The following is a 22,719-nucleotide window of genomic DNA, read 5'->3' as shown; positions in this document are numbered from 1 at the left end:
GAACACATTGCTGTGGCTAATCTTATGCAATACACTAATGCATAAACAAGCATGAATATCAAATAAGAGAGCACAGCAGTTATGTTACTTTGTTTGGCACAGAGAAACTGCAATTAGTTCTTTATTTTACAGTTCAAGAAGGATGCTGAAAAGCTGGAGGAAAAAAATTAAAATGCCTATAGGAAGAACACAGAGAGGAAGAGAAGGAAGGAATTTGATCTCTCATCAAGCTGAGAGATAAAAGAACCACCAGTGACTGGAAACTACACATAAATAAAATCAGGCTAGAAATGAAGATTCTTTTGTTTTCAGATAGATGGAATCATTTACGTATTGCTCATTTCCAAATTCCTAGAAATCTTTTCACTGAAACTGGATGCTTCCCAAATAAATGTTATATTTCATCTTTGTGTATTTGTTCTGAAGCAGGAATTTAGGAAATCTAATACTCAGTGCAGTTGTAGTTGCACATGTTCTCAAAACACTTAACAAAGAAACCAAACATTTTCCATCTACAGATAAAAAAGCAGAGAAATAACACCGGTAGTCAAGGGCAGCACAGGAAGAAAGTTCACAGTTCCCAATTCCAATTATGCTATTCTACAGACCCTTCTGTTGGGTTTTTGTTTTTTGGTTGGTTTCGGGGGGGTTTTGGAGAGGAGGTGGGGGGTGTTGCTGGGTGATTTTTTGTTTTGTGGGTTTGTTGGTTGTTTTTTGTTTTTGTTTTTTTTTAATTCAGTCTGTGAACTTACTTTTTTTCCTTCTTCACAGATTCCACTTCTGTTCTGTGTCTCAGATTTAATAGCCAATTCTTATTGCTAACCTGCAAAAATGAAGAATATTTTACCTGCAGAAATCTGTTGCTATTTAAGTTGAAGCAGAGCACGTAGTACTTTAGTAATACGCAAGCTGAGCCATGCAGAAACTCAAAATACCAGGGTTGCTCATTCTTCATCAGCCAATCTCACAAAATGTTACAGGATCAACTACAGAAATCATCTTGTTTGTTAAGCAGTGTACACTTGTAATCGTATTTAGTACTAAGCATATAGTTACTAGGTCTAAGTTATACTACATTGCACATTTTAAAGGTAGAAGTAAGAAAAATTCATCCACAGAATAACATACATATTTAATCTACTAACAGCTCTCCACATTTATGCAAACTACAGAACTCAATAATATGAGTTTTACAAAACCCACTCAATTTCCAAGGCACAGGATTGCAGTGATTAAGCACCCAGACTCCCTGACAGCCTCAAATAGGTTATGCTAAAATCCATGCTGTTAAATCCTTACAATCTTTTTTAATCCAGGCAAGCTAGATTAAAGCTAACTTGGGTGTGCCTAACCATTTTGAGATCAGGAAGTTTGCAGACATAGCGTATGTACTCTCATTCTTGGCCTGCCTAGTCAACAGCTGCCTGTAACAGCAAAGAAAGTGAATCGTTACAATCCATACCACTAAGTCGTCAGTCATTCTGGACTAACAGAAAACTGCAATCAAAGCATAAAACCCTCGCCAGTTTACAGGTAGCCAAAAATTAATGGGATCCAGGCTCTTCTCTTTTCATTCACTCATATACACTTGGTTTCTGAATATACAATTCTTTTGGTATCATACACAATGAAATGAAGGTGAGGCTTTTCTCATTAACACCCATTTCTTATTACAATGGACATATTTAGCTATTAAGAACATTATCTAGTTTTGTTGAATGCTGCAGTTGCAATTCTCCAGTTCTACAGTACATTAAATAATCTTCCAACTATCACATGCCAACTTCTGGTAATTCACTGCACTGTTTTTAAACACAGAAAAGGTAAAAACATACTAAGCGCTTTCCATTTCTTTTCCATTTAAAGATAGTAACTGTAGTTATCATTGCAATACCCCAGTACATAACCATTACAGAAGGCAATTGTTAACTTGTGAACATACCCGCATCAATGAGAGTATCTAATACCCCTATTCCGTTTGTGTCTCAGGTGCACTGTGTGCACAGGTACATGGATGCACACAAAATACGTACATGCACTCCCCAAGCAACACTTAAGGAGGCCAAGACCGTAAGCACTAATTGCAGGGGGTTTTCCCTAACTTTCTTCAGATTCCTCAGGGAAACAGCTTGAAGTACAGACCTACACAATGCTAATAACAGAAACCATTTGTATAATCACCAACTAAACCTTGGGGAAATTTCTGGAAAAAGAATAAATATGAAAACCTGCAAAACTTAAGAAAGGAACACAACTCTGTACACCTCCTCCTGGCCATTCAGAGAAACGGTACCCAAACAGCTGCCGTCTCCCATTACAGGGAACACAGCACTACGTACCCTTAAGCGCATCTCTGTGAAAGAGCAAGGATGTCGGAGGCAAAACCTTTCCCACCCTAACCCACCTTGCGCAACCAGACCATATTATCAGTGATAAATGAAGCCACGGGGCTTCAACCTGTCAAAAGGAAAAGAATAGTACAGGTAAAACCAGCAGTTTTAAATGCTATCCTACAAAATATAACTTAATATCAGCATCAGCCACTCAGGCACAGGGACCAACCCCTCCTCTTCCTTCCCCCCAGGCCTCATCTTTATTTTAAGTCCAGGACAAAGAGAAATAAGCAGTTTCAGGCTAAGTTGTATGCAGAATTTTACAAGTTTTATTCTGTCCGTATCAACAGAAGAATGTGGGGAATCTAACAAAACTAAGTTTATGGTGCTGAATGTCTTGCACCTAAATATCTTTACAAATCCAATTAGATTCCACGTAAGCAAAAATCAGCTTTATTGGAGCACGTTACTGTTTCAAAAAAGCTACCTGTTATCACGGATATGCTTTACTAAAAAGTTTAATTCCCAACTGTAAGACTTTTCCATGAATTTCAGTAAACGAGACTGGATCTATGGGACCATGAGCTTATGAGCTCATAAACAACCAGAACTGTTACTAGTGCAACAAATGAAGTTTTAAATACAACTTTGTAGACATAGACTTGTTACAAGCTGGAATTTAACGATTTTAAAAAAATTCCACTGGGAAACAATTTCCATTAGTGAACAAAAATTCCACATGTATAATAAAAAGGAACTTACACTCTTCAGTACGTATTTCAGTGGTATAACATGGTGACGCCATCACTGGCAAAATTAGTTTAATTACTTGGATGTTCTTTATAAAAAGTATATGACAGAAAAACAACTGTGGAATCCAAACATAACAAGGTGGAAAAACCATTCACTTACTTTCCACTAGTAAGTTAAATGAATAGCCAAGAGACTGCGTTTACTTCATCACTCAAGACAGCCCTTTTTCACTCACTGTCCATGCCCCACTAAAGAGTGTTCAGGATCAAAATGTGTCTCTTGAGACCACAAACTTCAAAAACAAAACAAAATAAAATTTTGTATGGTGTGGTGGGAAAGAGACGGACGCAACATTTTCTCCTCTATCTGTAACTTTTGAGAGCTACATATCAAAGAAAATCACAATAATGATTCTTTGTAAAAAGATGGTGCCAAGTGAAAAGGTAAGATGATTCCAGGGGAAAGATAAAATAATAAAAACAGCCTTTTCCAAGGGCTCCTCTAGAGCCATGAGGAAACATGTTTGTTTCCAATATCTATGTCCTCTGAAGGAAATGTTTTCTTGCTACAACAAATCAAACCTCAGAGGCTAAGCAGTCCTCCACCAACACAATGCACTTTTGCTGACAGATTTCAGAAGAACAGATGTAAATTGACGCTTTCGATACAACAACATTGTCCAAAACAAGTGCAGCAACAACTACAGGGCAGATCCTCTCAAATAAGAAACCTATTTGTTTCTTTAGACATCCCCCAGACTGATGAACCAACGTTACAAGGGAGGGCTTTTTCTTTAATAGCAACTTTTATTACACCACTTGTCACTTCCAGAGTGGACTTCCTTTGCATACCTTACACCTATAGCTTTCAAAATGTGTTAATAAACAGATCCAAGTCTACTCAGTGGAGGGAGCTGTGTTTCTGCTGCCTGGTTGCAAATCAGTTTAAACTGATCTAAGTTCATGTCTCAATGCTGTTCTCCCTGCAGTCCTTACCAAGTATTCTGGTCGCCTCCATTCAGGCAGTGCTATGGCTTACACAACACATTGAGTTAATTCAGGAAGTCAATTTGTTTGTAAAGAAATCCATTCCTGCCCATCTTTGCAAAACCAACACCAGTGCTCCCCATCCCTCCTCCCTCCATCCCCCAAAGTCACACACTGCAATTTTCCAACCTTCTTGCACGAGATCATTACACACCTGCAAAGGACTTGCATTTGATACAAGGCAGAAGCCAAAGCTGCGCAGGCAGATCTGCAGTATCTCACGCTTGCAGTGTACCTTTTATCTTTTCACAAACTCCCTAAAAGTAGATTATATTTCTCTGTGAAAGGATAGATCATGTACTAAAAGCCAGTAGAATCAGGCACATTCAGAATAATCATCCCCTTTCTTCCTTACAACACGAGTTTAGTTTCACAAGTAGATTAAAAGAAACCACCTACAAAAACTACTGTGTTTTAGAAAACGTGACAAAACCAGGCATTCTGTCACATCCTGAACAGCGTCCAACCTGCTTTGACGAACACTTCTACAAATACCTAGTAGAAATTCCCTGGAGGTGTTCAAGGCCAGGCTGGATGGCGCTTTGAGCAGCCTGGTCTAGTGGGAGGTGTCCCTGCCCATGGCAGGGGGGTTGGAACTAGATGATCTTTAAGGTCCCTTCCAACCCGAACCATTCTGTGATTCTGTGTGAAAGGGGATGAGGGAGTAGCCATCTAGTCCCCTTTCATCTCTCCCTCCTGAAAAAAGCTCTCACGTATAGAGGACACATTCAGCAACAGACTGGGACACAGTCTGGCACTCGGAGGGCAGCCAGCCTACCCAGGTAAACCATCCTGCTGGAGACCACCCCCTATATATTCTGTAAAACACTAACGTGCTATCAGCAGTCACTAAGCCAACAATAATTTTGTGGCAACTAGCACCACTCCAAAGGGTGACTGTCAAACGATACAGAAAGTGGTGCTTGCTCTCTTACCTATTCAAATTCCTGAGAAGGCAAGCACATGCAGCTTTAGCAAAAACTCCTGGTGGCTGTCACGACCAGATTCAGATGAATCATAGCACGGTGAAACCTAGAAGCAGAAAGACCGTGGGTATGAACAAAATTTGACTGGGAAACAAACGGGTCAAGTCTTTTTCAAAAGGTAAAGGGTATTGTGGAAACTGTGCTTGTAAGAAGCCAAAAGCAACAATGAAGACTTAATAAAACCATGAACCTATGAAGTTTTTGCAGCTAACTTACTCATCTGAGAGAGCCTGCATGAGAAGTTTTCCACTATAACAATCCCAACCCTTCTTTTATCACTCTTTCTCTGAACCAAGTCATTTTCTTCCAGAACACATTCTGCCAGGCATTTGGAGATTCCATTTGGTTACACCTGAAATAAAGGGTACATTTCGCAGTGCTGTGGCCCACTTCTTTCCTCACTACTCAACATAAAGCCACACATGTCAAACACAAAGGAGAGCAGGAATGGGTTTATCTAAGTTACCAACTGCCGTCCTCTAAGAAGTCTCCAACTTGAAAAAAGTTTCAGAGCTGGTCCTTCCTATTTACCAGGTCCTGTAACGAAATCTGTATTGTTTCAGCATTAGCTTAAACATCTGACCTCTGTCTATTGCTACAAAAGGCTTACATCTGTATATGACAGGAGCCCTCTAAAATTAGACCAGGCAAACAGATGTAACCATGGAGATTTATGCTGGAGTCCCGAGAACTCTGCAGAGGCACAAGCTGGAGGCAGAGCACACACCACCAATGAATTTTTGTCCTTCTCTACTCCCACCAAGCTCACGTGTTAGAGGAGATATGCAGTGAATCATATCAACGAGACAGATTAAAACCCAATTCTAAATAAGGAGACTGGAGAAGACCTAGATCATTTCTTCAACCTGGTTTTCCCCAATCCAGTTCACCGCATGGCTACGCAAGCACTTGTGCTGACGTGAGGCAGAAAAGGCACGGGACAGGATAAGCAGATGAGGATGGCTGCTTTCAGCCGCAATGCCAGCTTAACCTGCACATAAAACCATGGTACAAGCACTGATTATTTTATAATAATGATCTCTGAAATTTGATAGGCTGATAAGCAAATAATTTTAAGTCACCCATTGCTATTCTCCCAACAGTTATTTCTAGGTAGAGTTGAATGAAGTTTGAATACTTGGTGGCAAGAACATTAGCATCAACCAAATTCTTAAAGAAGTGCCAGACAACATTATCAACAGAGCTCAAGTAAGTAATTACTGCTATCTTCCTTTAAGCTATTAAAAATAAAGATTTCAGGCTTATTTACAAAATATTGTGTGAAATTAAGACCTTGGAAAAAAATGAGGCATCATCAAAAAAGCTGCAGTACCTGAAAAAGTTGTCATCAAATGCAGCAAAAGCAGCTTCCAAAAAGCAGAGAGAACTAAATTCATGTTTAAAAAGGTAACATTCCAGGAAGAACTGTATTTTAACTTTCATATTACCAACAAACTGAGCCTGTCTCTTTCAAGTAGAATCCCATTCTAATTTTGGGGTAGAGAAGTTCAATTATAACTCAGTCAAATGAAGCAAGCAAAAGGTTTAAAATCTACCTGTTTGTGATTGCTACTGACATTTTGGCAAGTCATATGGGCAGCAAGTAAATAAATAATTTCCACAGATGGTGGCCTTCTGGTCAAGACATTTTCCTTGTTTTATTTAAGGTGAAATTCTTCACCTATTCAAGCATTACTGAGATGCATCGTAATTCTAACCCAGAACTCTCCATTTTCTTTGGTGTTAAATTATAGACAAGCTATGTAAAGTCAACTTTTTTTTTTTTGTGAAAGATTGCCTGTGAAGCTCCATTGTGATTGGGAAGGCCGCCTACACAGCAGAGAGAGTGAGAAAAAACACACTTGCAGAGCTGAAAAAACATCGGTGTAGGCGTACCTAAGGGGGGGAGGGAAGAAAGAACTTGGTTCTGCTGAAAAAGGCTATTTTCTTACATCACCCTTGAAATCTAAAATGTGTTACTTGAAGAGAATTGAATGTTTTGTTTGCTACTTTCCAGATGTCAATATGCAGTACTATAAGCAACATGAGGAAACCTTGCAGATCCATCCCCCTGATTTCAGAATCCACCACCTACCCAAGGAATGCTTCACTTCCCCACTTCTCTGCCGCATCCTGCAGAAGCTACTCTCACAGAGCAGCAAGTCACCTGCAGAACAGCAGTTCAAAGCTTTAAAAGCCTTATATAATTAACAACATTAGGAAGTACTGAAATTGTAACCAAAGCCTTTTCAAAAAAAGGAGAAAGAGAATGCTCCCTATAAACATTAAGAATAACTAGCATTTATTCTCAGCAGAATCTAACAGTACTTGAAAACGCTGAAAAAATAGCTACGAGAAGTTCAGATGTTTTTTTCTTATAGATGCTTGAAAAAAAAAAAAAACCAACAAAAAAAACAACCCCAAAAGGTTTTCCTCCCAAGCCTGCACAGACTTCACTCCATTCATCTCCCAAGAAAAGCAAGCAGGCCTTTTGGGATGTCCTTTTAATCAGTGGAAAATATCCTTCTCGGTTTTCCTTAGGAAGGCGATACACATTATTACTTCTAAATAAAGTAGTCTACATAAAGTGTTCTTGTGCCATCATAAAGCTATGAAAATATTTTTAATAGGCCTGTCTTTCCCTTCATAATGAAAACAAAGGCTTTTGACATACATGTGTTAGCTGATTATTACTGTAATTACTAGCAGAGGAATGAAGACAGCCAGGACAAGTTTCACCAATGAACTTCAACAAACATGAGATGATGCACTGCAGGGAAAAGAAGATGCTGCTGCACCCATGGCGTTGGACACCAGCCTGCAACCTATTTTGTGAACCCCAGTCACAAGGAGATGGGACTTCAGTACCTAATTCCCTTGCGTGTTCAGGCTGGTATGTTTAAAGCCCTGTGCCTAGCAGGTGAGTGAATTCCTGCACCCACAGTATGCTGCCACAACGGAGAACAGCCCACAGAGCAGTACTGCTGGAAGGACACCTCCAACCACAGCTTTCACAGGGCTCTTAGTTTCATCTCCAGCCAAACATATGCTGTCACTGAAGATGCTGAATGCCAGAAACTGATAAAAAACATTACTACAAAGTAAACTCCATTCTTAAACATCTTCTCAACTATATGACTGCTAAGCACTAATGGCTATTACTCCTACACATCAGAAACACAGGTAAGACTGGGTTTTAAAAAGCACCAACCCAGCTAACTTGCACAAACCTATATGGCAAGCGATGGCAGCACACTTAGAAATCACAGCTAAGCTCCCAAAATTACTCTTAAAACACAAGACAGTTGCTCCTGAAACTCGCTGAGGCACAAATTCTTCTGGGTCAGAAAGGCAGGAAAGGATAAGTATGAAAGGGAGGTATAAAACTCAGCAGCAGCAAAACCTCCAGAAAAAAGGAGGATCTGGAACAATGAATATGAAATAGTGAAAAACACAGAAGCAAGAAAAGAAGCAAGGCGATGTAGAAACAGGTACAAAAGAGTCTACAAGAAGTAGTATAAATTGAAATCCCTTATTCTAGGAAAATTGGAGTCATTCATTATAAAAGAAGGTATACAGACTCCTATTAAATTTTGAAGTTATAGCCATCTTGACTTTCACCCTGTTGAATAGTGAAATGCTATTTATGACCCATTAATAAAGTCTCTCTACATACTAATACATGTATAATTCTAATAACCCAAAAAACGCATGAAAATACTACACAACAAATGAATCACATACATAGAATTTGCATCCTAATAAAGTATATCCTTCCATGCTCGGCTTGTCAAGCTAAAGAACATTTGCTTCAAGAGTTACTGCCAGAATAATCTGATCTCTTGTATTCTTCCATAAATTTCACTTTTAGGTAAAATTAAGTTTTATTTCTTCTTAGCGAGAACAGAACAGCTCAAGGTAGTTTGGAAGGCTACCTTTTACTGTCAAACTCTAAAACCTCCAGTCAGACTAAGGCTATTAGGAAAGAAAAAACCCTAGAAGAGCACGGAGGGCTGTCAGGAGATTCTCTGTTGCTGCTAACATCAAAATTCAAAGAGAATATTTACCTTTTCCTTTTCAGACACTAAACCTTCATGAATTTCTCAGAGATAAGCTACTAACAAGGAAGAAAGCTGAACTAGTGAAACCTTTTTACCTTCTCATACCTTTTTGTAAAATAGTAGTATGGAAAAAGAGATCTGAAATTGAATTATACTTCAATTTTTGAATTAAGGGAGATTCAGCTCAGACGGGGGGGCGTGTCTGGATTTTCTCATTTTGTGTTGGTTTTTTTGCTCTCATCAAGGATAAACTAGAAGTCTGATGCAGATTTACAGCATGAGACAAATTCAAATACCTTTGACATCGTAATTACACAGTATCAATCAAAATTAGTAACATTGCACTTAATTTATTAACTCTTTTGCTCCCCTGTCAACAGGAGTCAATTACTGTAATACTTAACATTTTTCTCAAAAGGGGTAATTGAATAAGATTTCATTTACTTTCATTTCACCCAAAAAGGCGTCTTCTGATGTTCACATCATCATTTTAGTGCAGTAAGCCATAACCTTTCCTTATTATTCAAAACTAGCACGGCTTACGCACTTTCACACTGGGGCCAGTTTTTCTAGCCACGCAGCATATGACTGTAATAGCATATAAATGGCTTTATGTTTACCTTTAATATAATTCCACATCCTGTAAGTAAAATACCTGTACCAAGAAGATACTGCTGACTGGGAATAGCTTCTCATCCATGAGCTAATGCTTTTGTCCAGTGCTGAACTAACCAAAGTGAAACATCAGAGAATTTATAGAGCACAACCATGAAAATGTGAACTTCGGAGTTATTCCTGGCAACAGTAAGCGCTTTACAGTAAGGAATGCAAATACTTAAGTTCGAAATGGAGAAAACCAACAACAAATGCAGACAAAGTCCACTTCCCCCGTCCCCCCTTACAGAAAGTAGTGACCCATCCTTTTTGCTGTCCAATATTCCTTCTTTAAAAGTTACGTTTTTCTCTTCGGAAAAGTTCTTTTATTGTTTGTTTTTCAGCCTAGCTCTCTGTCACAGCTAAGCTATAAGACGACCGCATTTTCTACCATCGAAGAAGTTACTGCTGTCAAGCAAAGAACTAATAATCTGTGTATGGCAGAAAATACTGGAGGAGCAAGGATAAAGGGCAAATTTAGCAAAGAATATTCAAATTCACAATTTGAAAGCTCACTCTTTTTCTGTTCCCTTCCCTGTTTCATATGTAATTTCAATCTATTTGACTGCTGTTAAAAGAAATGAAAAACTGAGCTGGCGTCTTGACTGACTTCTGCATTTGGAATTTTAAAGCTGCCTGTCATTGGAAACAGAGGAAGCATCATAGAGGATATGCCGCTGCTAGGAAGCTTTCCACTGATAAGGGTTCAAAGTGCTTTGCAGATAAGGTAAATATCATTAAACCAAATACAAATAAAGGGAAATCAAGGCAAAAGAAAGAAAAGTTGTTGTTCAAGGTCATCCAGCAGCCAATTGTCAGTCAGAAGTATTACTCTTCCAACTTCTAGCCAATGGCCACAACAACTTCTCTTTATATGAAGGCTTTCATCAGCACTTTGATGAACTGATAATACACAAAATGTAAGCAACGATACATTTGCTAGACAAATTAGACGCCCTAAACAAGAAGGCAGAGAACTGCCTAACAGTGCACAAACTAAAAGCCATGAAGCGCCGTTACTGAAGGGCACCTGCACACACTGATCCAGTGGGTTTCCATTGGCCTGTACCAACATCTGTCAACAAACAAAACATGAAATCAAAGTTCCCCAGTCTTTCAAAATATACTGGCATATTGCAGAAACTCCACTATTTTACCCTTTACCACAAAAGGTGTTTAAGCCAGGAATATCCAAATGCAGATTTTGGTTAACTGCATATGTTCTGTGAGCACCACTTCTCTAAGCCTCCAATCCCCCCTTCACAGCACAACAGAAATGTACACCATACCTCTGCTACAAAAGGAAGCTTCACAATAGAAGTTGTATAGATGTATACTGCCCATAAAATTCATTAAAAGAGGCATTAACTACATCACTATATTTTCAAAAAATCCAAGAGCATATGAAAAATTCCACTCCATTGAGAATTTATTCAGTCTTCAAAAGCTTTGAAACGGTGTTAAACTGAAAATCAGAGTCATCTCTAAGAAGTTTCACACTCCATAAATCATATCTTCTTCTATTCCTAATTTAAAATTCAACTATGATAAAAAGACAATTCTTCAGCTAGAAAGTTTTTTGCATATGTAACCAAACTTCTGCTTTCCTATGTTACCAGCCTTTCTTCAAGGAAAAGAACACATTCATCCATGCCACCTTTCGGATTAAGAGGAACTCATTATTTCCATCTTACTGAAGAAGAGAAAAGTAATTCAAGGTATTCTCCCCTCCTGCACGCAAGGTTTCCATTTTCAGTGCAGAAGTCCCTGTTTTGCTTGCATTTCATGGGAACTGATAATGCATTCTTCCATAAAACACAAGCACACTATGTCTCCACCCCCATTTGACTCACATGGCAGACCTGGTAATTTCCATTAGAGTGGGGGTTTCTCTGCCCATTCAAGGAGCTTCACGCTCTTTGCCAGGTTAAGATAAAATTTAAAAGGGTTCTTTGCCTGTTTTCACAGGAAAATTACAAACGGTTTTGTACTCTTCTCAGTAGATAGCTCATTTATCCGCATTTCAAGATACACTGTTCTGTAAACAATAGTTCACAGTCTTATCCTCTTGGTCACGCAACTCTTCAGGAAACAAAACCAGCATTTTTCTGTCTGTTTAGACAGCATCAATATTATTACAGCTTACATAAAAAAGTTTTGTAAAGAAATTATTGAAAACAGGCACAGTCTAGTGATCTGACCACAAGTCTAACGGCTCTGCATAATTCAAATAAGCAATTTTACTTGTCTGTTCTGCAATTTTCCCATTAATGAAAATAATATTTACTTCACAGGGGTCAGAATGATTAATTTCCATGAAGAGCTTGAATCTAAAACAGAGGGTAATTTGATAGATCTCTGAGGAGAGAGTGTGAAGGAAAAACAAATTAGATTTTATATTCATTTTCAAATGAGGAAAATATTTGAGTTGCAGCACAACCAGCTACTTTTGCATTTCCAAGAATATTAGCAAAATTACACACAATAAAGAAAATTCAATGCTAATGTAACTTGTCTCATCAAACTACATAGAATCATAGAATTGTTAGGGTTTGGAAGGGACCTTAAAGATCATCTAGTTCCAACACGCCTGCCCTGGGCAGGGACACCTCCCACTAGATCAGGTTGCTCAATGCCCCATCCAGCCTGGCCTTGAACACTTCCAGGGATGGGGCTTCCACCACCTCTCTGGGCAACCTGTGCCAGTGTCTCACCACCCTCATGGTGAAAAACTTCTTCCTAACGTCCAGTCTGAATCGACCCATCTCTAGTTTTAATCCATTCCCTCTAAGTCCTGCCATTACCCGACATTCTAAAAAGTCCCTTCACCAGCTTCCTTGTAGGCCCCCTTAAGATACTGGTAGGCCACTATAAGGTCTCCCTGGAGCCTTCTCTTCTCCAGACTGTACAACCCCAGCTCTCTCAGTCCGTCCTCATAGCAGAGGTGCTCCAGCCTTCTGTGTCCAGCTATGAACAGCGGCAGACTCTTCAACAACAGATTTTTATCTGAACAGAAGTTTTGGAATCTGCCATCATTCTTGTCCATTCCAAAGTTGCCACAGTTTCACTAGTAAAATGAGATTTAACATTTTGGGAACACAGTGCCCACCTATCCATGGGAAGGAAGGGAAGAGAGTTACAGAACACGCTGAACATACTACTTTTAATAACCCAAACCAAAAGAGAAATATAAGAAAGTACCTCATGAATCCAGAGACCATTAATATAGCTAACTATTAAGGACTCATGAAAGTCTATGCCCAGCTTCAACTGCCCAACTCAAGGCCAGAAAAACTACCCAGTCCAGAGTGTACTACATAATTATTCAAACACTATTCTTAAGGTGGTCTCACTATTACAGAACCATTTGCACCCAAGCTGACCAGATATAGCTGAGAATCTGGTTCACACCTTTTCTTCTGTTGTTAAAAATAAAGTGATTTTGAATGTCTGGCGCTCAGCATAGGCTTCTCTTACTTGTCAGGAAACATACAGAAGCATGAATTCACAAATATGAACTTTTCATGCTTTTTTTTTGTGCAAGAAGCACTAAGAAATTACTTCAGGCAGATTACTTTGTGTATTTTAAATTAATTTCTGGAGTATGTTTGATAGATACTCAAAAGTCTTAAGAAAAACTGCCTTTGTCAAAGCAATTATGGCCAGAGTGTCATATGATACATACCACCTTGACACAGACCCTGATACTGGATGCATCATCATTAAAAGTACCACGGTCAGAAGGTAAATAAATAATTACAAGATTTAAGATTGAACCCAAGTTAGGGGATGTGTACAGAAGGAAGATAGGATTTTTTGCTATTATTCTTGGCAGAGGTAGGGAGCTAAAATACCTTATTTGTTTATCTACAAGTGCTAGAGTTAAAGCACTTTGTAACTAACACCCTTGGATACAGAGAAAAATCCATTGTTGAGCAACTCACGATCTCAACAGGAATACCAAAAAGCTAGACACAAATTGAGATTTTACACCTCAGTGAGTATTCATTAGTACTGGGGCAAAAACATAACCTAGATGTAGAAGAGAAGCAAAATAGTGACTTAATGTAATGCCGTAGCATAAAGGTGATAATGTAGATTTTGTTGCGGTTTTTGTTTCTTTAAATGCAGAAAACTGAGTTTATTTTTACTTTACAAACAGATACTCTAAGGAAAGGTTCACGAATGTTAGTAACTGCAAACCTGCAGCATCAGGCCAATGTAATTCATCAGTAGTTACCAAAATTGCAGAAGCTAAAAAAGGCGTGGGGGGAGGCGTAACACTGGCAATTAGAGAGGCCAGTAAATAATTTAATATCCACCACCCCCCACCCCCCCTGCTCCCCAAGCCACAGAAACCCTGTGGAAGCAGCATGACACCTCCATCAGCAGCAGCACTCCTCCAGGAGGCAGCCACTGTGCTCTTGGCAGCTCATCTCAGCCTCAGCAGAAGCACCCTACTTGCCCACCACCCAGAAGCACCCACTATCCATGTCTGTTTCTTAATCAAATACACTGTGTACACCAGAGATTTACATTAAAGAGAAGAAAAATCTCTAATCTTATGCCAGACTAAAAAATTCAAATATAAAAGAATTAGTAACATAAGCACAAAACCTCTACCCATGACTAATGATCATTTCTTTTTCAGCAGTTTCACAATCTAAATAGCATCTTGTGCTCTAGTCCATTTGAGTCATTGTCCATCACAGTCAAGAATACAGAGGAACAAATCAATTCTTCACCTGCTTCCTTATATCCTTTAGGGCAGAACATGACTACTCTTCTAAATAAAAGCCTTGAGAAAAGCCTGTTGCAGTGATTCATTCAAATAAACATGCCTGCAAAGGTTTACATTCCACCAGCTGAATGTAAAAATAAAAAGTGACCATAAATCTTGAGGGAAAAAATTAACAGACTGTTCTTTAGCTTTTCATAAAAATATCTGTCTGTTCCTATCAGACAACTGAAGTGTTGCACAGCTCAGTGAGCTGTACTAACAGGAGAGATAGAAATCAGCTCTATTAGCTAGATGTTATGGACTCCACAACACATGATGTTCCTTTGAATACATACAAGTATTTAGTAAGAAAAAAATATGGTTATTCTCTTAAATTAAATAAGAACAAACTCAGTGACAAGTAATCACTCTGAGATACTGTCCACATTATTCCTATCTAGAAAAAAAACTTGCATGCATGCCTGCAGTCAAAACCAGCAAATTTTATTTAAAATTTTTCAATTTCAAGATTAGCTTAAAAATGTACTGTCTTCATAACACACAAAACTTCAAACTGTTCCACAAATAGGAAAATACTTTAGAGAAAAGACCAGCTCAGCTGCATTGTGGCTATTTGAATTAACCACCAGCAGATTATTCCTCCCCCTCCCCCCCCCCCCATGTATATAAGATTATTATATGATCCTTAACGTCCACTGGCAGTGTCTATGAAGAGCCTAAGGCAGGCCTTAAATGATTGCACCCAATCCTAACAACGTGACAGTGGCATCACTACAAATGCATGATGGTTAGCTCCTGATGGGATTAGGAAAAGCATGGGAAAGAAAACATCAGTAATGCATCACATGGAATTCAAACAATCTAGAGCAGGGACGTGGGGCACAAGCAAACTTTAACAAATCCTGCTTATAAAAAACCAGACATACCATAAGTGGCAGCTGAGTTCAGAAACATCCTACTAAGGCCATACGGGGCCAGTCCAACCCATTATAAAGCATGTACACGCCAATGGAGGGGGAGAACTCTCTCCCTCCCTTTTTTGGAAGTGTTACCTTTCAGCTGGATCAATCCCTCACTTCAGCCCCCCTGCAGCTGCGCACAGCTGTAGCAGGAGGAGGTAGGGAGAAGCAGCCCAGTTGGAGCAGGGGGAGGACAGAAGCAAGATGTGCCCTTCCAGGGGCTGCACGGGCTCGTGTCAGGCTGGCATGGCCACAACTCCGCACCCTGAGCTTCCAAGGAGGAAAATTCCAATTCTGCTATGAAAATACAGATCCTATCCAATATTGCTACAACAATGATTACCAAGACAGAGGGCTGAGCTGCGAGACACACGAAGAAAAGATCTCATCCTACTGGCTTTATCAGTTACCCCAGACAACTATTGATCAATTTTGAGGAACAAAACACCTGAACTTTAGCTAAAATATTAATTTTACCACATACAAGCAAGCTTAAAATCTGTCAATACACTCCAAAGCTAGGTTTGGATATAGCTTGACTCTTACTCCAAGAGATTCAGCAGAAGCATTTGAAAAATACACAGCAGATCTAGTTTCCACACACGGCAGAGTTTCCTTTTTTAGCATGACTAATGTAAGGGGAATTGAAGATGAGCTTCTGCAGTCCTAATGTCCCATAGATGAGAGACAAATCAAATCAGCCCAGACTGGTGCACTCTGTTAATGGACCTTCTCCTGACCTATGGCAAGCAATCTCGTAATTCGTATGAGGAACTGCTCTGCTGAACTAGTTTTTAGAAAGGTCACAAATGGTTATCTAGCAATTACATTCAAGAACAATTTGCCGTCCAGTTTTAAGTATTTGGAAAATACAGTATTAATGGCATGTTACATAGAAAGGTATTTGAAATTCAGAATAGAGATCCCCCATCCCATATATCACTTCATTATTCGGGTACAGAATTATTAGGAGTGGTAGTTTTGACTCAGTAAACAGAAAGGTCTTTTCCTGACAAGGGAACATTTCCAAATCTAAAGATATGTATTTTTTATGATATTTTAGAGGGTACGACATACTTTGTAAGATGGTGACCCAAATGGACTTCCCCATCGCCAGTATCTCAACCACTACAAGAACATAAAGCCAAAGCATTAAGAAAACAGCACCCTGCTGCACAGGGATGAGACCACAGGGAAGCAAACCCATACTCTGCACAGGATTGCAGTCATCACATGCACACAGCACTCTCGAGATGCATAGATTTTTTAACACATTTCTAAGAATTTCTGAAACATTATCTCCAGATAGATTAGTTGCACACTGCTTACCCAAAATAGCTGGTAAAATACCCTAGAAAAGCAGCCAATAATAACACAAAGTTTTCTCCAGAGCAGAACAGGCTCCTATCATGCTTCTCACTCAGTTCTTTCCTTACATCACAACAGGTCTCATACACAAAAATGTTTTCATACACAAAAATACCTTGATCATAAGCATTCCTCACATCTTCCTGGCTTTCTGAAATACTTTGGTGTCAAAGCACTGGTAAGGGTTCCTTTCCTCATATCTCGACTCAACACATGAAAACCTCTCATATCATGAGCCTCACCCAAAAACCCAACTGTTACTTGAGTGCACTTTTCCAGGCAGAAGTGTTTGCTTTTCCCCAAAAGAATGCTCCTTGTCATCTCTGTCCTGGGCAGCAGGCTGCAAACATGGTTTCGCTAAGGAGAGGACAGGAATATCAACACAGCACAAGGCTCTGAAGGAAAACTACCTTACCCCAAAGAATGCCACCAGGCTAGTGTGTGCTCACAGATTCGATGCTTTGCCGCCCTTCTCGCTCAAGCACGTGGCTTAGTTCTGTGTTATACAAGTTACAGAAAATAAATCTTAATATGTTGCCAATCAAGTCTTTACTAACTGTGCACAGTAATTAGAGGAAAACTATTAGAGTCCATATGAAAGAACCATTTCAGGAAAAAGAAGTAGCTGTAATTATGAGCTTCAGAGGTAATTATCAGAGGTAATTAAAGAACGTCAATATAACTAAAACAAAATACCCCTTCAAAACAAAGGTAACTTAAAACAACAACAAAAACCCCTTCACCAATTAGCACAAGTCCTGAAAGCCTTCCTCCCTGCAGCAGACAGGGAGAGGAAGGGCCAGAGACACCTGTGAGGCCTGGGGTGACCTTACCCTCTAAGCAAAACCAAGGTAAACTCTATTCCAAGTCAGTTCACACCAAGAAAAAAAAACACGCCTAGTGTAACAGAAGACTAATTTGGCTGTATGTTGCTGAACGCAAAATAGATCTAGCTATTGAGAGAATATTATAGGAACTCTGCTCTAAGAAATTGTCTACCAGCATGTGTCTGCTGTGTTTACACTTAATTTTTCTGATTCACATTCACTAATTTGGCAACAAATGTGCCTAGATCTAGAAGTAAAGGGGAAGAAATGGGAGAACCTGTAAGGTGCCAAACCCCTTACTTTAAGAAATTACTGGCTGAAGCTTACTCTCTTTTTTCAGATTTTTTGGTGGACTTCAAAGAGTTTGTAAGTATGTTCTTACATTTGAGAAATACAACCTAGGGCTTTCAAACAACTCACCTTTAACTACAGCTGTTAATAGTCTCTTAATCACGCTTATATTCACAGCACAAATACCACACTGCAGGACTCACAAAGGGGATTTTTTTGCTGCTGTATTTTTGTTAGGTTCATTTCACAAACCATCTGTTTCTTTGTAAAATACATACATAATGGGCTATCTGCCTTAAAACAAGCTCTCGAGTAAAAGGTCCTACCTTCCTCCTCCTTCCTTTCAGGCCTTAGTTGGCAGATGGTCAAGAGGATGTTTATAGTAATAGAGGATGTTTATCAACCAACCTTCATAGGTTAAAGAGGCTGGTGCCTTAATAAAAACATTTGACAATGCCTTTTAGCAATCCAAGTACTGAATGTGTAATGCATTCAAAAAATTTAATTAAAAAATAATTGGAAAATAGTGCTCCTGCACTCACATCTGCAAAGCTGTCGTCTTACACCTATTTGGGTCTACATCACCCAAAATACAACCTTCACTCAATCTCTGTTGTATTTAAGCACCACTTTAATTCAGAGTAAGTTTCAACAATACTCTTGGAGTTAACAGTCCCCAATGACTTCAGGGTTTAAGAACAAAATACTTATGAATTCCTGGTTGTCTTCATAGTGCAATTCTGATTAAACACCCTGTTGTTTTTTTTGAAGACAGAAAGCTTGGCAAACTTATTTAGCAGGTTACAGTCAGAGCTGCATAAACTTCGTAACACTAATCACAGCAAAACAAAAGCTATAATAGCATACTGGATTTGCATGGGTTACGGAAGACGCTGTTCAACGTTACAGGCCAGGACTAATCCATATTCTACGTATAACTTGCTTGAATCTTCAAGCATTCCTTCCTTATGACACTTTGTGAAATAAGAAGAATTATTGCATTACGAGAGGTATAACCAAGGTAAGCAAGCTGAGGGTCAGATGGTCTCCCACTGGGGACACCCAGCCCCACTTCAGGCTCCCTCCAAGGCAGCCAACCCACAGCCCAATACCATACACTTCCACACATGCAAGATAATTGTCAGCGTTAGGGGATCATACTCCATTTTGTGCTATTTGTGCATTTTAACAAGATTTCAGCTAGTCCTCCAATTACTCACTAATGGAAAAGAACCATCTTTTAAAAAAACAAAACAAAAAACCTCACACACCACCACACACTAAGGCCTGACTCCCCAAAAGGATGCACTTCCCCAAAAAAAGCACTTGAACACAAGCATCCAAGTGGCACACCAAACCCTAGTTTTGCCCTTCAGGGTTAAGCTGTCAGACTTTAATTCCATGCTTACATTAGTCTGGAGCAAAGTGGGAGCTGCAAAGGAAAGAAGTCTTGGCTTTTCCCACTCTCTCAGCCTTTTTACGGGCAACCAAAACCAGCTGGTGACATGGTGAGCCACACCAAGAGAGCCAACTCAACTGGAAGCTGAAATGCCACCTTTGTCAGGTTAGCTTTAACACAAGGCAGTTTCCAGCCACGTTCACTGAGTGGCTAACAGAATGCCCATGCTAGCAAGAGGCTAGGGGGAGTACAAAACGACAGTTTTTGGCAGTAACTGAGTCAATTCAGGCTGGATTCAAATTGCCCAGGCGGCTACAGTATTAATCATCTAAATTTCCACAAGTCATTTTGCCAAGCTTCTGTTCCTGTTGAGAATTTTTATTATCTTATGCCTAAGAATCCCTAAACAAGAAAATTGGATCTGGGCTTTTAAACAAGATCCTCTTCCATCACACCACCAGGTACACCAGGGCCTAACTCAGCACACCCAACACACAGCCATCCAACCACAGCCTAATAAAAGTACATCTCACAGAGGTCAAGAGGACTACGATCCACATGAAACAATTACTACAGACATAGCTAGTCAAAACTTCAGGAGGGGGGATGGCAATACTGGTTATAAAGGGTAAGCAAGCATTTCTCAGATTTGAGATAGTGTAATAATCGAATTCCCCACCCGCCCCCGGGCATCTTTTATTTTTTTTCTTCTTTAAATCAGTAGATCCAAGTCCTGCAATATATGAACTAAGACTTACTATACATTGAGCTGACTGTCCACAAAGTGACAGCTCACAAAAACCTCTACTAAAGACTTTCACTTTTTAAAGATGTTAAACTGTATTTTATCTCCTAAAAACACCCCCAATATTAATAAAATATTGTTGTACATTTTTGTATTGATTATATTAATATATATCTACAAAGAAACTGCTAAATAACTTCCAAACTTATACACTTCTAAAAGAAAAATACCATCTATAGAAAGCCACAAAATAACGATAATTGACAGGTTCAGCAACTTTCAAACTGGATTATAAACATAATTGTCACACATATACACCATACTAATTATAAATATCTCATATATTTTGCTCTAGAGAACAAATTCATGTTTTTAAAACAAGGGAAATCAAAAGAGTATTAAGGATTTTTAATTGTCTGTGACCTAGCAAGGATAACTAGTGTACTTTTCACTGGGTATCATTCTTACTGATTGGAATACCAGTAATTTCCCTGTAGACCAAAGCAGATCTTATCAAATGACTACTATGCCCTGAAGAGGCCATAAATTAATAATGTTATGCAGTGACTTGATACTGTATGGGGGGAGGAAGAGGGTGGAAAAAGAATACACATGATGTCAATGAATTGCAATTTGCTTCTGAACAGTATGCTATCACCAATTTCAGCAGCGACCGACAGATGAAACAGGTAGATGACTTGCAGGCTCCCACGTGAAGATACACAGCTCTTAAAAGAAAGTTTCCACGCAAGTCACATCATCTCAACGCCCTAGTATCTAGAAGACATCGTTAGCTCTGCAGTTACTGACAGCAAGTTACATCTTTTAAAGAGTGTCTTGGCTTTTCAAAGGGAAGCAAATTAATCTGTAAATTTTAAGCCTTGAAATATAAAGAATTGAGAGCATAGCTGCTGCAGTAACAAAGATACAGAAGGCCACCTAAGCAGCAGATGCACTTTATCAGGGAACCAGAAAATATGAAATCTGTTCCACGGATCAAGATATATACACAGAGACATCTGTACAGTTCTGTACTCATCTGTGCTCCTAGCGAGAATGATAGATCCTAAAAAGAATGGCAAATGAAGAAAGATAAAATCAGGTATGCAGAAAACAAAACAAAAAAATAATCAAAAAAGCATGTTTGCATATTTCAAAGTTATAACAATACAGGATTGTGTTTAACAAGTATTTGAAAACATTCTGTAAGTACCCTCAATAGACAACTCACATCTGTAAGAACCATTACTTATACTTGAGAACTTGTATGTAGGTATCTGAAGGACATGCACTGACCAACACATGTACCAAAAGAGAACATGATAGGTTAAGTGAATTATTGATGCTTCAGAAGAACAAAAGACATACCAGGACAACACAAACACCATGCAAGTGAAGAAAACACCATATTTCTTATATTAGATGCAGTCACAGGGAAAGATCTGGAAACATAGGAGGCTCTTTCTTACATAGAAAGGAGTCTCCCAAGGAATAAGTTATCATGCAAGCTAACAGGTCTCAGAAAAAAAAACCTTCAAGCTCCTGCATTACCTTACTCCAATGTTAGGTGCTCATAGCATCTTATTCCAGCAGGTCTGGCCATAACAGAGGACTGGATTCCAGGGAACAGGCAGGGATTGTATATCATTTGGATAGGAGGGACACTTTGGGGCCGTATTAACATGAGAGCTACTTTAAAGAAGTGATCTATGTAGAAACAGGGCATTAAAGATACTAAAATATCTCACCATTGTGATAAAAGTTACAAATCCAGAGTGATCAAGAAAAAAAAACAACAGGTTTTTTTAGGTGCAAAGACTATAGCATATATAAAACAAGTTGTCTCTCAAATCTTCAAGTTTTTCTTATTTTGTTGCTTATACTTTTAACACCTTTTTCCGAATGTTTCACATCCAGTGCTTGATGATGAAACAAGCATTTGCTTTGTTCTGTTTTAAGGGCAAAAAATGCTGGGAGTTAAGATTAAGGACCTATACAATGCACAAGAAGATACCAGATGAACTTTGTAAACTCAAACGGAAACTTTGCCAAAGAGATCCATGTATGATCTTCCGGCTGCACGCTTTTGGCAAGAAGAATGATTGGCCCTCATGAGAAGACAGAAGCTGCAGCTCACCTGTGGTCTCAGCTGCGGCTGGAGGTGAAGCACTCAGTCCGCCTTGTGGGAAGAGCACTCTCCAATTTCACTGGGCTGGAAAAACGATGTTTCTTTCAGATACCTTTTGCTTACATTTGCAAGCCCACATATAAATATATTCACGCACAAGACGCTGATAAGTCAGTCCAGAAGTGGTGGATATTTGCATTTCAGGTGCCCCAGACATTTCATTCACAGCTCTCATTTGCACCCTACTGCAATCCACGTGGCTGTTGCTGCTCAAGTCATTTATAGTAACCAAGCTACTCTCACCACCTTTCAAACTACAGGCTGGTCAACTATCAGTTCACCACCAACAAAATCAAGCTTCTTTCTACATCATGCTATTTCTCACATCCAAAGAAAATGTTTATAAATAAAGAGGCTTTTCTTCCCCA

The 22,719-nt window shown here is 39.1% G+C and overlaps 1 protein-coding gene across 16 annotated transcripts in view; it reads right to left on the bottom strand.

Moving 5' to 3' along the window:
• SIPA1L1 (signal induced proliferation associated 1 like 1) overlaps positions 1-22,719 on the bottom strand; it is a 219,345-nt gene that overhangs the window by 144,704 nt on the left and 51,922 nt on the right. For 8 of the 16 annotated variants that reach the window (XM_054197962.1, XM_054197979.1, XM_054197966.1 and 5 more), the window contains one exon: positions 5,068-5,164. The exons of 2 other annotated variants lie outside the window; for them this stretch is intronic. The gene's annotated coding sequence lies outside the window, so the exon portion shown is untranslated. Of the gene's footprint in view, positions 1-752; positions 824-1,352; positions 1,677-5,067; positions 5,165-22,719 lie in introns of those variants that run through there. 6 more of the 16 variants (XM_054197973.1, XM_054197970.1, XM_054197975.1 and 3 more) reach the window with 3 other exon arrangements.

Source organism: Rissa tridactyla, chromosome 4 (assembly GCF_028500815.1).
Source record: "Rissa tridactyla isolate bRisTri1 chromosome 4, bRisTri1.patW.cur.20221130, whole genome shotgun sequence".
Lineage (NCBI taxonomy): Eukaryota > Metazoa > Chordata > Aves > Charadriiformes > Laridae > Rissa > Rissa tridactyla.
The sequence above is the reverse complement of the archived record's forward strand: the minus strand, read 5'-3'. Positions and strand labels throughout refer to the sequence as shown.